The sequence below is a fragment of the Lactuca serriola genome, chromosome 1, assembly GCF_051521515.1.
Source record: "Lactuca serriola cultivar US96UC23 chromosome 1, Lser_US96UC23_V15, whole genome shotgun sequence".
NCBI lineage: Eukaryota > Viridiplantae > Streptophyta > Magnoliopsida > Asterales > Asteraceae > Lactuca > Lactuca serriola.
The window spans coordinates 100271878-100286644 of record NC_136408.1 but is presented as its reverse complement, the minus strand read 5'-3'; positions in this window follow the sequence as shown (position 1 = coordinate 100286644).

Below are 14767 nucleotides of genomic sequence, written 5' to 3'. Positions count from 1 at the left end.
TAGCCCGGCCGAGCATTTACGTTTGTCATCACTAAACCATCGAGGGGCCCAAAGATATCGCTTTTATCCTACTTTGAATAAAAGGAACGGATAAACTTTGATACAATGCTTGCTTGTACTCACGCACCGAATCACACACAACAATATGTTTTATAACACCAAGTTACTGGTGCGTTTACATATTATCAATGTGCAACCGATTTGCAAGATACAACTCACACATCTCGGTTTCAAGAATATAAGATGTTATCGTCTCACCAATCACTCGGGATACAATCCATGGAGTGATCCAAGTGAACGTGGGTCTAATCCAATGCTTAAATCACATTCATAAGCACTCATGAACGTTGCAGCAAACATTTGCTTATGTCTAATACTTTTCTAGACATTCCACACACCAATTCACGACAGTCTTCATTCATATCTACTTCCAACATATGAACGACTGTGGCCCGTTTGAATAATTCGATTATTCTTAATAAACTCAATTATTCTGGAAGTCAAAACATGCAAATGTGAAACACAAGAATAATACTAATCTCATATGGCCTCAAACCTTTGAGTATAAATAAAACTCCTTTTATTTATCACCATATCGATTACTCATTATTTGTCGTTTCGGGTAATCAACTTCTTACTTGAATTCCAACACTTGTCTCATGCTCCTAGCATGCACACAATGTTTACCTATGGTTCTTACTTTGTGAAATAGATCACATTGAACACATTTCCAATCCTTCTCATTTCACAACTCCAAATCCTTTTTTCATAAGTTAAAGAATATCAAATTCTTGCTACTTATAGAATATGCTAGATTCTAACATTCTATGCAACTATCCTTTCGTAATGTCACTGCACCAAAGTCACAAAGACTATTGCCAATGATATTACAAAGTCTTCTATCGGAGATTGTTACAAGACAATTCCATAGATGTGATGTCTCTCACTCAAAGTACTTTCTTTGAACATCCTTTTGCATAGAAGTTTCTAATCTAGTCATTCAATTCCCAATATGGACACACTTCCATATGTTCCATATGACAACTCATTCTTAATATAATCTTATCTATTTGTAATGATATCGATATGGTCCATCCAATATGGAAACATTTCCATATTTTACAATACTATACTTCCAACTACTCACAAGCGACCAATCCTCTTCGAACTTTGGATTGTCCTTTGATAGTTGTTTAATTGTTTTAGTCAAAACCAATTCTTGTCCTTTTTCACTCTAAATGCGCTAGACATTTGGAAAATTTTAGAATGGTCAAACATTAAAGCATTTGCAATCGATCCTATACCCGAAGCGTATGGGACACGACGGATAATGTTTTATTTGCTATGTTCTCAAAATTCGAATTTGAAATGAAGCATAATATTCTCTCCCTTAATTATAGCAAAACAACTCTTCAACTATTGCGACTTTGCAAAGTATGACTCTTGTTTTCTATAATTAATATTGCTAACCTTGCAATACTTTCCTTAATAATCATACAATCATAACTTTTATGCTCCCACTATCTTGATGATTATTATAAAACATAACACTTTATGCTCCCACTAGCTTCGACATGTATTCATAAACATCTTAACTTTCAGAAAAACAATGCTTATTGAATTTCTTAAGTTCATGTTTCTAATACTTAGTGCTTTGATAATCTTTTATCAAGGATTCTTTATACACCTTTGCCTTCGATAGTTCATATGTGTGTCTAAACAATTAAGACTAATTGTCAAACCTCACAATTCAAAATATGGAAATGGATGCCGTAACCATAATTGAATTCGAGAATGCAATTTTACAATCACTATCTTCTTAAAATCTGTCTTAGTGAAAGCATTTCCTCACAATCATTTTCATGAAGGAGGAAATCTTATGACACTTAGATTTAAACAGTGTATTTGTTTCTATCCATGTGAATTTGTCAAAACCAAAGTTTACGACAAATTCAAACTCTTATGGATCAAACTTTCTTGATCTCGATTTCTTGCCTTTATGGTAGCACAGCTGCCCACCACGTCTTCCAAGTAGTTAAGCATCTCACCCTTTCTTATCAAGGTGCCTTGCCTTTTATGCATTCAAGATGAGAACTCATAGAACTCATATGCATAATTAACTCAATTGGAACAACACATAATCAAAATAATGTCAATACGATAGGTTGTAAATCTCAACTCGTGTGCTAGTGATGATCGATAAGGTTTATTTGATTTGTTCTTGAAACCTTTCAAGACCATTAAGAGTCCCACTGAATCCTTGACATATAAGATTCTCTTGTCAAAAACCATTCCTTGACAAACAAATATTCAAGAGTTAGTGTAGCTTTTATCAAAACACTTCATAAATTGGTCCTAGTTGGTCTTTGTCTTATCCAAGACATCACAACTTTCCACATTTAATGAAAGTTACAAACCTTCTTAATACCTTTCACTCAATGTCACAATCTTAACTTTAAGACTTGTTATTGGAACGAAGTATGATTGACTTATTGATTTAACCATTTCTTCAATTCTTGATTCCTCTTCTTAGACATACAATTGTACTAAGACTCACTTAGAGGATCAATTGAGGTATGGTTCTTAATCATTAAGACCTATCATAAAGCATAAAAGGTACTCTCCCATCTTCTTAGAATGGAGAAACTTTTATCTTTCTGCCTACTTGATTCTTCTTATTCATTCTGCTATTGATCTAAACCCTTTAATCAATTCAGAATTACACTTAATCTTTTAAGTATAATCATATTTACTAAACCTTTAGTAAATCATGACGAATATCATTGTTACTCTTATGGTGGTCTTGATCAACACACAACATTGTGTGCTCGATCTCTTAGTCCTTCACTTGACACTTTGTCAATGAATTTGTCTAATTTCCAAATATGAAATTTCTCATTCATCGTGCAACCAAGTTGCGTGATTCCAAATTTCTGTCCAATTGAAACTTTGGGCGATGAGAAACTCTCCTTATTTGGTAAATTCGCGACTTTTCCATAAACACCATAAATAAGAATCATATCCATTTGTTGTAGAAATATTCAAACACCAATTTTCATAACGATTTTATTGCAAGGAAATAAACAAATAAATAAATAAGTCAAACAAAAATTTATTTTATAAAAGCAGCGGAAAACATTTGTCCTTACAATGTAAAATCCATTGAAAACTATGTATTTCAAAAGAAAATTTCTAACAACTCTATCATAACTATCTAAGCTCAAAATCTAATCTTCAAGTCCATGTGATCAAGATCCATTCCTTGTGATTAGATTCATCTTGCTCTTTCACCAAGCTTCCTTTCTTTTCACCGATCCTGTAAAACATTCAAATGCAATCTTATTACATTATGTATTAAGAATTAATGAATAGGTACTTAATGGAGTTAGATGGTGGATTTTACCTGAAGCGCAGCCATACTCTTTGACTCTCCCATCTTCTGGACTTTTCAGGCTCTTTGGGCAGACTTGTATCCAACGCCCTTTCTTTTGGCAGTAAACGCAGGTCGGTTCTCCTAGAACGTCCTCGGAAGCATGGTCGGTTGATTTTTCCAACAAATATGCTCCATTGCTTCGCCAAATCATTTCTGATTCAGCAGCAATGAGCATGTAAGTTAGGTCAATGAGGTTGTCGTCATGATTCATCATATAATACTTTCTTTTGAACTCATTATATGATTCAGGAAGTGACTGCAAAACCCAATTCACAGCCAACTCATATGGGAATGACACACCCAACATTATCAACCTATCAATGTGTGATTTCATTCCTAGAACGTAGGCACACACGGGTTTACCATCTTCATGTTTCATTTCCAATAGGGCTTTAGTGATATTGAACCTTTCAATTCTTCGATCTTGTAGGCTAGGGAGAACAATAGGAGGAGGAGGAGGAATTGAAGCATGATTTCTTATTCCTCGATTGAATCGTGGAATACCATCTTCATGTGGAAGGCTTGTTCCACGGGATTTGGGAAAACCATAGTTGTCGAACTTTGACATCTACAAAACGGGAGAAAACGAATTCAAGTTAGTTGATTGATTGAGTCCTTAGTAAATCACCCAAATGAGATACTAAGGCTAGGACCCAACACAATATTCCACAACTCGGGAGAGGGATGCCGTAACCCAAATTGCAGAACATTTGAAGGTAAGTGAATGACGATTCACTAATTTCCACCATGAAAAACGAAAAAGAAATTTAAGTTTTAAATCTATGAAAACTCCTAGATCCTTTGAGATTCATTGAACTTTCAATGGCATGTTTAAATCTCGATATGCCCCTCTTGTTTGTGACTGGGATGCCGAGGATCACAAAGCGGGTGTGAATAACCATGCAAACTACATGGCGCCCTCACATGTTACAGTCGCCTATTCGATGTGCCGGTAAACCACACACGCTGCACCGAACTATGACAAACATTGAGTCACCCTTTGCTACCTTTGCTTACACCCTTTTAGTGTGCCGGTTAACCACACACGCTCCACTAACGTCTTCGCAAGGGCACAAAGTGTAATTTCATGGAATTGCATCAATTCACTTTTGCCTAAGTAACTAAGATTGGGAATTTTTGAAAAACATTTAGTTACTTTTATAATTCATTATACTTATAATGGAAGGTTTCGTCCTATCCTACCCGTTCGGCTAACGACCCTCCACTAGTCAAGAGTGCGGTGGGTAAGAGTGGATACCCATTCAATCGCCATTTTATAGGCAATTTCCTTAAACACCCCTTATAGACCGGCTTCGTGAATGAGGCCTACTAACGGTAAGACTGATTTTTACTCATACATATATAATGTTAGACTTTTAATGTTATATATAGTATAGGGTGTATTTTACACTTTTAAAATATTAGGTGGTTCAATTTAACAATTATACTTTTAATTCACTTAAATTGTAAACCTAAACTTTTATGGATTTATTAAACCTCTTTAATTAAACACCTTAATTAGTCAATAAAACCATAAGGGTGTGATTTGAACTTTTTCAAAACTATACTAGAGTTTTAGAATTTAACATTCCTAATTAAACTTTTAATCAACTTTTAAATTCCAAAACTTGAGGGCAAGTTTTGAAACATTTCAACACATTAGGGTTTAGAATTTAAATATGCATCAAAATTAAACTATTTAATCAAAATTTAAATTCCAAAACTTGAGGGCAGGTTTTGAAACCTTTTTCAAAACATTAGGGTTTCAACTATTTAAATTTCAAAACAACAAAACTTTTGGGGTTCAAATTTAAACTATAAAACCTAAAGGGCCAAATATGAAACTTTTCACAGCAACAAGGATCAAATAACAAATAATTCAAATTAACATTTAATCACATAATTATCCATATTTGATGATTTCTTGCAAAATAATTTATCAATTTACTTAAAATAATTAATCAATTATCTTATAAGGAAACAATTATCTTATTAATTGATAAATATCTTCAATTAGATTAAAATTATAGTCAAATATATCATATAATCGGATTAATATTAATCTAACATGATAAGGTAATTATCCCAATGCAAAAACAGCAAGAAATCCCGAGATAAGCACTATCTGACGCACCGACTCGCCGAGTCACCCTCTGGAACTCGCCGAATAGGGCTGACTCGCCGAGTCCAAGAGTGACTCGCCGAGTCAGGTCGAACAGTGAGGCCAAAACACGATTTTCAATTACATCAAGCATCAATACAATAGAAACCAATCATGGCTCTGATACCACTGATGGGTTTTGGGCATAAGACATCCTATGTGCTCATACAAACCCTAAAGCTTGGATCTAGGTTTCTCTATTGTACATACTTTGAATCCAAGACTTTGAACCCTAATTCTAGCATATGGAAATCAGAATTCACATGTAAATAGGTTTAAGAACATACCTTGATTGTTATATAGCAATAACAATCCAATTCCTCCTTGAATTGACCTTGGAAAGCAGAGAGTCACAAGTGTTACTCCTCTAATGGCTTACAAACACCATAAGCAAGTGGAGAAGGTATAAAGAGAGAGGAGGGAGGTTAGAATTCGTCCCTAGGACTTCTTGGGAAGGGTTGGACGAAATCCTAAGCGCTAGAGGGTTTATATAGGTGTAAAGATAGAGTTTCAGTCATTATCCTTATCTAATTGCTTATCCACCAAGCAACCCATAAGATAATCCTTGAATCCTTATCATAGTCGAATTCTAAGTGATTATCACTTCAAATTCGTCCACCATATATATAAGATAATTCTTACCTTATTTTGTAACTATCACATAATTACAATTCAGCCCCTCTAGTTTAATTAATTACACTTGATCACAAAATTAATTCTTAATTAATTATTTGACCAATATTAATTAAACAAATATGATTTCTCCTTTAATATATTATTCTTATAACATATTAATAAATCATAATAACCTCTCTCTCTTTATTTATTTCTCCAATCAAGTTGCTTTGGTGAAGGCAACCCAAAAGGACCATGCACCATCGGGTCAAGTACATACCAAAATAGTTATGGACTTAGACACTAATCCAACAAATACTCTGTCGGCTAGGGATGAACATAGGCGGGTACCCGTCTCATTTGGCGAGAATCGGAATCGGAACCGAAACCGGCAGTTCCTAGAAAGTTGAAACCGGAACCGAAACCAGTTTAGGCGGTTCTTAAATTTTTGGAACCAATACCGAAACCGGCGGTTCCGGTTCCAGAACCGGGTAACCCGGTTACAACAATATTTGTTTAGTTTTGTTAATAAAAACTGCAATTTAGTTCGGTCTAAAATGTATCAATTTGAACCAATGACAGATAAAATTAGACAAATATATTCTAAACCGGTCTAAATAATACTATACACATTTTTTTTAATATCAAACTACAACAAGATGCTTTGGTAATATTAAGGCTCTAAAGTAGATACTTTGTTTATTTTATATTTGTTGATCGTGTACATAAAAGTGAGTGTGTGAGTGTGTGTGTATAAACCGGTTTCGGCGGGTACCCAGCGGGTAGTGGTTCTGAAAAAATGAGAACCGGAACCGGAACCACTTAAGGCAGTTCCATAACTTTAGGAACCGGAACCGGAACCGCTTAAGGCAATTCTGGTTCCGGAACCGACAGTTCCGAGGCAGTTTCGGTTCCGAAAGCGGGTACCCGGTTACGATGCTCATCCCTACTGTCAGCGGCTGAATATGAGCCTTGTAAACGTGTTCCACCAAATCAACACAAAGGGCGTGATAAATGTTGTGATCGTGTAATTTTCTTCTATTTGCCCTATACTCTTGCATACCAACGGCTAATCCTTCAACATTTGACAAAAATTCGTTTTCGTTGTATTGACCAGTGTTGCAAAAATCAGACAACTCGACTGAGTACTCGGAATCGACCATCTACTGAGGCGAGTAGTGTTGACTCGGCAAAAAAAATCGGATTAAGTCAAAGTCGGTCAAACCCGGTCGAAAATCGGTCAACTTCGCTCCAACTCGGTCTTACTCGGGATACTCGGTCAACAAGTCAAACTCGGTAAATAAATTCAAAGTCGGTCAACGAGGGAAAAAATTGACAACCCAATAGAACTTATTTCTACAACCTGATCCTCTCTCGTCTTTCTCTTCTACTGGCGAATTGCGATACCAGGGCACCAGGCTACCAGTGAATAGCGATACCAATGAGGCAATGAATATTAATGTTGTGTTCCTGACTTCCTGTCTTCCTGAGTCGTGAATCGTGATTGTGCATTGGCGATATCCTCCACTAGCGATCGAAGTTCTTTATCTCCTACTCTCAATGTATCTCGTTGTGTTGATGATTTGATTTCTTCTTCAAGAACTCGGTTTTTTTGTATTTAAGTTTGTATATCTATCCCTGTTTCTCATTTTTCTCGTTTCTTCAAGAACTCGATACTGGATTTCTATATCTTTATTGTTACAGTGTTATTCTATCTCGCTATGGATTTCAGATTTCTTCATCGAGAACTCCCACAATGTCCTACTGTTACTCCCACTAATCACTATGTATTACATCAAGAAATATATCCATGTTTCTCATTTTTACCTTAAGATTGTTGGTTGGTGTGTATTAGTGTACTTATTTCATGATTTCTTTACTAGTATGGTGTGTATGTATTTAGTATTTTAGTGTATTTCGTGATTTCTTTACAAGTGGCAGTGGATATGTATTTGATTGTCCCTGTTTCAGAATTCAGATTTCACTGTTTGTATGTATTTTTTTCCCTGTATTATGTGTACTAGACTAATAGTATATTAGTTGTATGTTATTATGTTTTATCATTTTCTATGTAATAGACTAATAATAGTATAAATGTATCATGGTATGTAATATGATTGTATGTTATTTTTTTATCACTTTGTTTGACAACATGATATTATTCTCTTTTCTGAAACAATGTGTGTGTTTTAGACTCACTAACTCACTTCGTGTAAGATAGATTTCTAACTGCAGTAATGACATCAACCACAACAACCCTGTCTACGGGATCAACTGCAGCTCAAGAGAATCTTAAAGGCAAATCAAATGATCCTGGATGGGAATATGTAGTGTGTGTGAATCCTAAGAAATTGGAGCGAGTGAAATGCATTTTGTGTCATAAAGAGATGGGCGGGGGAATCAATAGACTAAAACAACATATTGTACAAATTAAGGGAAATGTTTCTTCATGCCCAAAGGCCACAAAACATGACCAAATAAAATGTAGAGATACTCTTCTTGATAACCAAAATAAAAAGAAGGGGGAGGTAGATGAAAATGAGTATTTAAGAGCACAAGTGAATATTAGAAGTAGTGAGAATGAAACCATTACCATCGATGATGATTTGATGGAAGATTCATTTGGCTCTAAGAAGGCTAAATGTTCTTTTGGGCCTATGGATCGATTTCCAAACACTATCAACCCCCAAGATGTTTCAAACATGGGAAAGAGCAAATAAGAAAACATGTCAAATGTTATTCGTAAGGAACACATGATTCGTATGAAAGAATATATTTGTAGATGGGCCTATGAATGTGCCATTCCTTTTCATGCCTTTGAAAAGGATAGCTTCAAAATTATGTTGGAGGCGGTTGGCCAATTTGGACATCTTGTGTAACACATACCCTTAATTTTATGCTTGAAGGTATTAATTTTAATTGTGCTAAGTTTATAATTTAGTGTTTTTATTAATTTTTAATAATATTATTAACGTTTTATTTATTCTAAAAGGTATTGGTGGGCTACCTAGGTATAAGAAAATTCTCAACCATGCAAAAACATTCACGATGTTTATTTATGTTCATCATAAAACTTTGGCAATGATGATACACTTTACCAAGAAAAGAGATATTGTGCGACCGGGAGTCATGAGATTTGCTTCTGTATTTCTTACTTTGCAAAGTTTGGCCGATAAAAAGGCCCAACTAAAACAAATGTTTACAAGCGATGAATGTGAATCATGTAGACTTAGCAACACCATTAAAGGGAAAGTCGCATATGATACTGTGGTAAATGCCATATTTTGGACCAGTGTAGCATTATGTTTAAAGGTTTTTGCCCCTTTGGTCAAAGTTCTTCGGATGGTTGATGTAGATCGAAAGCCATCAATGGGTTTTGTATATGGTGAGATTCAAAATGCGAAACAAGAAATTATTAATACTTTGGGCAACAATAAAACAACGTATGAGCCTATTATGGATATCATTTCAAAAAAGATGAAAGGTGGCTTGATACAACCTTACGTTTGACGGCTTACCTTTTAAATCCATATTATCTTTATAAGAATCTGGAGATCCAAAATGATATTGATGTGACCGATGCGATTGTTGACTTTGTCGATACAATATATCCGGGAGATCATTCTTTGCAAAACCATATCGTGATGATTGAGTTTCCGGTTTACATGGGTAAACAAGAAAAATTTAGTCGAGAAATTGTTGGATTAGGTGTCTAAGCCCATAACAATAATTAGCATGTACTTGAATTGATAGTAGCAATGTTCTTTTGGATTGCCTTCAAACCTGGCAATTGAATAGGATTATTATTGGAGAGAGAAGAATGATCTATTAATTTATTACTTGGTTAATAAACTAATTTATTAATGTATTATGGATATAATATATTAATTAGAAATCATATTGTTTAATTAATATTTAATCAGAAATTAATTTGGAATTAATTTTGGGATTAAAGGAATTAATTGAAACTATAGGGACTAAAGGTGACAATGTTCAAAAGTTGAGCATTGAGCATTCTAGAACCTCCCTTAGAGGGATGGAACGAAATCGAGAGTGTCCTAGGGTTTCCTTGGTCTCTAAGGGTGCCTTAGAAGCCTTAGGGAGGAAGTTGAGGGATTAGGGTTATCTACGATACATTTGCCTTATCCTAAACCTTCATTATCATCTATATAAACCCCTATAGGGTTGGATTTCGTCTAAGGGCACTCCAAGAGAGGCTAGGGCCGAATTTTCTGTGACATCCCCATTTTCGCGGCCAGAAAAGACCGATTTTGTTTATGCTTTATAAAAATCAGAGTACTTCTTTTAATAAAAATGTTGCGGAATTTGTTCCCAGAAAAACATGATAATCGCGTTATCAAAGCATTTCTAAAGAAACATATTTTTTATTCACTTTTAAAAACATTTGGGATGGCATCGTCAATACAGAAACATAAGCATAAACAGAACTTACATTTATTTACACTAGTGATCTACATCTCTTTTAAATCTCCCAGTGTAATGTGACTTCATATCGACACCTGTGATACAAATAAACTCAGTGGGTCAGGTTGGGAAACCTGGTGAGTACATAGGGTTTTCAACCCACAATAATATACTTATTATGTTTTAACAATCAAACAATCAACCCAATTACCCATCTCCATTCTCTTCTTTATTCTTAAGGATCTACCCTAAGAACCAACTATTTCTCATTCATTCATTCCTAAGGATCATCCTAAGGAAACAACATGAAGTCCATTGTTGCCAATGACACTTTGGTCAAACGCAGCTGCTAATCTTGTCACTTAGGCGCAACTGCCAGAATTGGGACATTTCCTATGAGGAGCTTCTGTCGGTATTGACCTTTTAACGCCACTGTCATGGTCATAAGGCTCCCTATTAGGCACAGCTGTCGATACTGTCCTTAGAGCGCAGCTGCTAGGACATTTACCGTAGATCTAAAACATCTACGGGTTGTGGCGCAGCTGCCAGTGCTCATCTACAGGGTACTAGGTCCACCGATACCAATGTATACCTATAGGGCACTAGGTCCATGCTACTAATGTTCCTCTATTTCAGCTTTTATCCCTCATCATTCATCTACCCATGTTTTACCCAACATATCTTGTAGATATAAAATACTTTATACAGTTTACATCATTTAAAACATGTATAAAAATCTTTCACCAGCATAGACAGCAAGTATTCAGACAATATGCACACATAGCACGTAAATTTATAATAAAATACTTCATATCTATGTGTAAGATGAAAGGGACCATGCACTCACAACACGTAATATATATTAAATACTTCATATCTATGTGTAAGATGAAAGTAACTATGCACTCACTTGAGAAGGTGGTGACTCGGTACTCGGACAGCGCTTCGTTTACTTTAAAATAATTTCCTTCGACGAAACCTAGTATTATTACCACTAGATTTTAGTCTAATATTTACCATGACTAATTATTAGTCTTATTATTATTATATAAGCGTTTAAACAATACTTTCCAACCACTATGTACAGACAGGGGCCAGACATAAAACACCGGAGGGCAGGACCATTTTGGCATATAGCACTTCTGAAATCCAACAACCCTATGCGGCCCTTTAAACCAGATTCCCCGTACCGCGAGTAGTTAAAAACATATTATAACGACACTTATATAAGTCATAATAATAGCTCAAATATTTATTATAAATTTATAATAACAATACTAATTTTAAATATAAACTATATTTAAAATAAGGTAAGCATAACTTACTTACAAGGAGATTTTAGCTAGGAGTTGGGCTCTGTAGGGGCAGAACTTCGTCGCTGAATCTTTCTAAGAAAGATTCGTGCAGCGCTTCAGCGCTCACCTTAATATACTAAAACTACAGAAAGAGAAGTCGAATCACGAGGGACCGAAATGCTCGGGGGATAAGGAGAGAAAGACTCTTGAATCAAGAGAATGGTGCAATAAATATGAGAGCCCTAGCCTCTTATTTATAGTAATTGAATTTACAAAAACTACCCCCCATAATTACTTAATGACCTTATAGTTATATAAACAACTAAACACCCCTTTATAATACTATTTTAAATAGATTTAAAGATATTTGTACTAAACTAATGTCGAAAGAACTCAACATTAGTCTTATAATGACCGCATCGTCGATACCTTTCTAATGATATAGACATATGTATATATATGTGTACGTATATATGATTTATACTTTATTTTAATACGTAAATATGCTATTATAATTTGTAACTCGTTCATACGAACTCCGTTTTTGACGTTCTTTATATCCATGCGTAGGTGGAGACGCACTCTACAACTTTCGTTTAGACTCCGTCGGCTAATTTTGAATTTATTTTTAAAGTTATATTTTTAACAGGCCGGGACAGGGTTGGTCCGTTATAATATCATAACTTCTTCATCCGATGTCCATTTTCGTCTGTCTTTTTATTGTTACGCTACTAATAATGAGATCTTCAATTCTCGTTTAGGTTGTGTCAGCTAAAAATCGCTCGATCTAATATTCGAATTTCGGGCTGTACACTGCTAATCCGAAACTTCGAAAAATCGTAACTTCTTCATACGAAGTCAGATTTGGGCGTTCTTTTTATTGAAGTTCTTAGTTTAACATATTCTACGACTTTCGTTTGGAGCGCTAAGGCTAAATCTCGCTCTATCATAAATTTACTATTTACGCTTCCCGGCGTCGTGCCGGTTCCGACGCGAAACTTCGACGGGTCATAACTTCTTCGTTATAACTCGGATTTCGGCGTTCTTTATATGTACGGAAACCCTATGACATATTCTATAACTTGGTTAAGATTATTTATTCTAAATAATCTTTTTGTCGAAAAGTCGTTTTCGAACCCTATTGCCTCTAAGTTGACTAGCCCGGATCTGCGGGCGTTACATTTTCCACTTCGATTCTCTCTCCATAGTAATCCTTAGTTGCTAGGTTTGTTTGTGAGCCATTAGAGGCACGACACTTGTGGCGCTTGCTACCAAAGTCCAAGATCTTCAAGGATTTGATTGTTATTACAATATAACAATAAAGGTATGTATCCTAACCCTAATTATATGTTAATTTCGAAAATTACATGTGCCTTCTAGGGTTTCTAGTTTTTTGTGTTCAATGCTTGTATGTCTAATAGTGAAAACATAGATCCTCTAACTAGGGTTGCATACACACATATGATTGTTTGTTTTGTATAAAACTCATCAGTGATATCAGAGCGTATGGTTTTTGTTTTCAATTAGATTTAGTACAATTGATTGAACTATACAAAATATGGGTTTATGGCTATTAAACCTAAGGCCTTTAAATTTTCGCAAATTTGGGTTTTAGAACCATGTTTTTCGAAAATCCCTAATGGTTTTCAAACACTTTCCTTTGGCCACCTTGGAATCGAAATCTAGGGTTTCGTAACCCTAGGTTTTTTGATTTTTTGGCAGCGTTAAAAGCCTTGCCTTCCACTCTAAGTAGAAGATTTCGAAATCTAATGAATAAGTTAGTAGGTTGTTATTCTTGGTAATTATCTTGTAAATTGTTTAATTGGATAATTAAAGATATCCCTACCTAAATTTCGAAATCCATGGATAAAGCATTAAATTAAGTTAATATGCTTAATTTAAATTGGTAATCATTATTTGATTTAATAATTTAATTAATCGTTTAATTTTTGAATAGTTATTAAATCAAAGGTTTTTTAAATTTTAAGATTTTAAATTAAATGGTTTTAATTTTTGAAAAATTTAATAAAATTAAAAAAAAACTCTAGTATGTTTAAAATACACCCTTATACTATATAAAATTAAAAGTCTAATATATTATATATGTATAAATAAAGATTCAGTCTTACCGTTAGTAGGCATCATTCACGAAGTTGGTCTATAAGGGGTGTTTAAGGAAATTGTCTATAAAATGGCGATTGAATGGGTATCCATTCTTACCCACCGTACTCTTGACTAGTGGAGGGTCGTTAGCCGAACGGGTAGGATAGGACACAACCTTCCATTATAAGTATAATGAAAAACGAAGTAACTAAGCACTTTTATAAATTCCCAAAATCTTAGTTACTTTATGAAAAATGTGGAGTTGGTGCTAATCCATGAAATTGCACATTGCACATTGTTGGTCGATTAGTGGAGTGTGTGTGGTTAACCGGCACACTGATATGGGACCAATGAAGGATGGCAATGGGTTGCATGATGTTTATCATAGATCAATGGAACGTGTGTGGTTAACCAACACATTGATTAGGTGATTTGTAACATCGTGAGTACCAAGCTATTTTGCATGGTTATTCACAGTGTGTTTGTGATCCTCGGCATCCCAGTCACAAATAAAGGGCACAATCGATATTTAAACATGTCATTGAAAAGTTCAATGAATCTTAGAGTTTCAATTCATTTAAAACTTAAATTTCCTTTTCGTTTTTCAAGGTGGAAATTGGTAAATCGTCATTTACCAACCTTCAAATGTTTTGCAATTTGGATAACGGCATCCCTCTTCCAAATTATAGAATATTGTGTTGGGTCCTAGCCTTAATATCTCATTTGGGTGTTTTA